Source organism: Palaemon carinicauda, chromosome 21, assembly GCF_036898095.1.
Source record: "Palaemon carinicauda isolate YSFRI2023 chromosome 21, ASM3689809v2, whole genome shotgun sequence".
Taxonomy (NCBI): Eukaryota; Metazoa; Arthropoda; class Malacostraca; order Decapoda; family Palaemonidae; genus Palaemon; species Palaemon carinicauda.
In genome coordinates this window covers 70,601,590-70,605,571 of record NC_090745.1, presented here as the reverse complement: position 1 = coordinate 70,605,571, position 3,982 = coordinate 70,601,590, and the positions used below count along the sequence as shown (strand labels likewise).

The window sequence follows — 3,982 nt, the reverse complement described above, 5'->3', positions numbered from 1 at the left end:
CTAACTGGCTGCAGATCACTAACATTAAAATGCCCTTGAACTCCCTGAAATTTTTTCAACTCATTATATTTTATTATACATATTTGATGATTTTCCATTCCAATGTTCTTCAACTGGGCCTGTTATTCATCATGTAGATATGACCAATCTTGTTTTCCAATTATAATTTATAATTTTTCCTCCTTAGAGCATCCTAGTCCTGGTGTAACACAGATGTTTTCAGGGATAAGCTTATTCTTAATATCAATTTATCTACATATGGGATATTCTGAACTGAGGTCCCTTTCATTAATTTTTTTATAAGTACCTATCAATGTTCCCATATTTAACATAACTATACCCTTTGTGCTATTTATTAGAGGTATAAAAACTTCCTCAGTGTTATTGTTTTTAACACACAAAGCATTCATAGCACCACTATGTTTCACACCTGATTCAAATGCAAGTACTGTATCCATATCCTTATTGACGTTAACTACATGCATCCCTGCCGAGGAATGGGGTAGAATAATCTATTTCTTTAACCTAATTTCATCTTCATTGGGATTTGAGGGTTGAACTATGTTGAGGTTCCTAATTCTCCTTGGGGAAGCTCTCATTTTCAGAAACCGCTCACGGTACGTAATATTATCCCAAACTAGGATACTTTTCCTATGATTCTATGTTAAACAGCCAATCCTAATTAAATCTGCACCCAAAAGGACTTTTGTATCCAAAAGCGGCTCTAGCAAAATATAAAATAAATGAGTAATAACTCTACAGCCAACATTAACACACAAATAAACCGACCCTAAAACCGTTACAATTTTGTCTGTGACTCCTGTTTACTGTGGGAAATTTCTCATCTTAGCAGGCTTCAGACCTAAACTGTTCACAAAGAATTTCTTTACTGTATTGACACAACTACTTTTATTAACTAAAGCTTGTATCATTCATTCATTAACCATCAAACTTATACTTGGAGATCTGACGTGACCTTCTAGTCATAGTGAACTATCTCCACCTATCTCATCCTACATGACCTCTCCTAACATTTGGTTGGGGACAATCTATTTTCTTGTTTACTTCGTCCAATTTTTTTTTTTTATTTCATTTCATGGAGCTCCTACCTAAGGGATACTTGTTACTGGGATTGGTAACTTGGAATTTTCAGCACCTGAAATGGTTACCCTGTTGTTATTACTAATAGTTATGCCCTGAGTCCTATGATATTCTTCTTCTACATATGCCATAAAATTCTTTGAAGGTATATGGTCTCCCAAGAAATCAACTAATTTATCTTTCTCTTAAGAAACTTATCTGATGCTGGAATTGGATTGTTGGGGAACTTCAATGTTAAATATGAAATTTTACACTGAAATTTATTGATAAAAGAACTAGGAGGTTCATCAAAGTGATATGTCAAGGCAGTTATCTATTGGCATGCCTATAAAAGAGTTGCTACATCTATAAACTGTTGTTTCATGAGCCTTTTAATCTTACACCAAGAGAGATCGTTACTATTCTTTTGTATCTCAACGGTTAAGAAATTAGCTATATCCTGTTCAGCCCTAGCCATTGCAATTTCTATCGTCTTATCACATGAGCTTGTGCATGATTCTAATTGCCTAAAGAAAGTATTCAACCTACTGTCGACAACTACACTATTAAGCTCTGTAAGTTTAAGGAAAGGTAAATCTCCTGGCCTTAAAACAGGTATATCACGAGGAACTGCTACTAGAGTAATATTTGAATAAAGGAATGGATTAGCATTAGTGAAAGATCCAATAGAAGGAATGAACGTGGAAGTCTGATTACCTTTGCGGCATAATTAAAGGGTTTATCTGATTAACAAGAAGGTGAGGAAGAGGGTAGGCTGGTGGTGTGTTAGGGAGGGGGTGGGAAATGGTGGAGGAGGTGGTGTTTGAATTGCTGAGTTATGTGCTGTTGGCCCGGCCATAATAAGTATTAGGGGTACTGTACTCATTAGCGCAGATACGCTTTGTGATGTGCTTTTTGTGTTTGTATATGGTGGGATTGGGTTACTGTATGGTAGTGTTCCTGGTATTGTATTGATGTGTGTATCAGAAAAGGTTGTGTGGATTTGTGGACTAGGTGGTGCAGAAACTACCGGGGGTTAAGTTTCATTACGTGTTTGTATGAGGTGTTGCATTGTCCCCGGAATATAAGATATCTCTCTGTCCATATTTTAAACCTGCTGTGCAAAATTCCTTACCAGTGACCAAACTCCCTGATAGGGCTGTGAAAGATTCTGTTTCCATTGCAGCTTGCCGAACTTCGTTTTTTAGCTGTATTAATTCTGTGAACGAGTCACCCAAAACACGGACATTTTGATACAGTAATTTAAAAAAAATTAAACAAAATAATCCCAGTATATGTACATAATATTACACATATTCTGAATTATATGATAGAGTTCAAACGATATGTCTATTAAAATATACAGATATAATAAGTGTGACCTGCAATATTTAGGTCTAATGGGTAAGGGTAGTCAATAGCATGAGACTGTTGATCCAAACAGCTACCACCATATGTCACAGAGAATTTTGACTATTTTTCCTTGACATAGATTTTCATTCAACATCAAAATATTTACATTCGATGTTCAAGCATGGATAGATTAGGAAAACTGGAGAAGGTAATGGAACGATGGGTCCTAGCTGCTGGCTTCCATGGCATCTGAACAGTATTATTCTCAACCTTAGTTTCTAAGTTTTCTTGTGTCATAGAGTAAAGTATCCCAATTAATACAGTACGTTCCATCCCTAGCGCGTAAAAGAGAGAGGCTTAATCCATATTTTTCTGTATTCAACCTAAGGGGTTGTACACTCTTCCATGATTTGATCTCCCAGTCTGGTTCCATGTAATTATTAAAGTTATTTGATTTTTTATATTTTTCAAATGATAATGCGTACCTCTAGAAGATCTTTATAAAAATATAATGAAAAAAAAACTATAATTATTGCTATTATAAGTTTGACATGCAAGGGCGCTAGCCTTGGAACTTTTGTCCAGACTCCCGTATAAGGAATACTCATGTTTGGTGAGAACTAGCGTCTTGAGTTTTGCTCAAAAAATCAACATCATGCATCCAGACTTCATTCGTCGACACTTTATCATAAGTTCAAGGTGTTGAGGTTAGCGTAAAACCAAAGTCATCGAGGTTCGCCAAAATACAAAACAAGAAAAAGCATAAAACATTATGAAGTTATAGATGATGCAAAGAATACAAAGGCACTGGAATCTATGGGAGAGGATCTAATCATTTATAATGCAAAACAATAAACAAACAAAATAAGGAATAAATTATGTTATATTCAATAATGAAAAAATAATAATGATAAAATATAAGGACTTTCCTTTTCCTCTTGATTAATTGAACATTCAGTCTATCAGGTGGTTTAATCACTCTACATGATCTATGTAGTGGTATTGGTCCAGGCAATGACATATTACTAGGAATTGATTTATCTGCAATAGCAGGCTCAACAGAAATTTCAGAGTCACTCAAGTTGTTACTATTCTCACTGCTTGAACCAGTATCAGAACTTCTAACAATTGGAATAGGAGACAAAATAGGTTGAGAGAATTTATTATATGCTGGCTTACGAATAGGAACAATACAATCATCAGAATTAGGAGTGAATATAGGCATATTTTGGGCTCAAGCCATGTCGTCCTGATAGAAGGTTCCTTTAGGCAGCTTTCTAAGTGATATTTGGCTACAGTGATACTCCCAGAGAATTGACCATAGGTATCCAGAATTCTAACTCCAGGCGCGAGTATCCTTAAAATTTCTCTTAAGGATATCGCATAATATCAGGGGACGTATACCTTGATACGACACATGGCAATCTTCACCCCGAATAGCGTTTTCTCTTCAAGGGGGATGAATGGCAAAACTGAAGAGGAGCCGTTATCAAGGTTACCCTTCCTCCCGTACTATTACAAGACTCCAAGATGGCGCTCATTCCTTTTT

At 35.8% G+C, this 3,982-nt stretch overlaps 1 pseudogene; it reads right to left on the bottom strand.

Annotated features, from left to right (window-relative positions):
- The window catches only part of LOC137614957 (uncharacterized), a 3,746-nt pseudogene extending 88 nt beyond the window's left edge, over positions 1-3,658 (bottom strand).
- Positions 3,659-3,982: the final 324 nt, after the last annotated feature.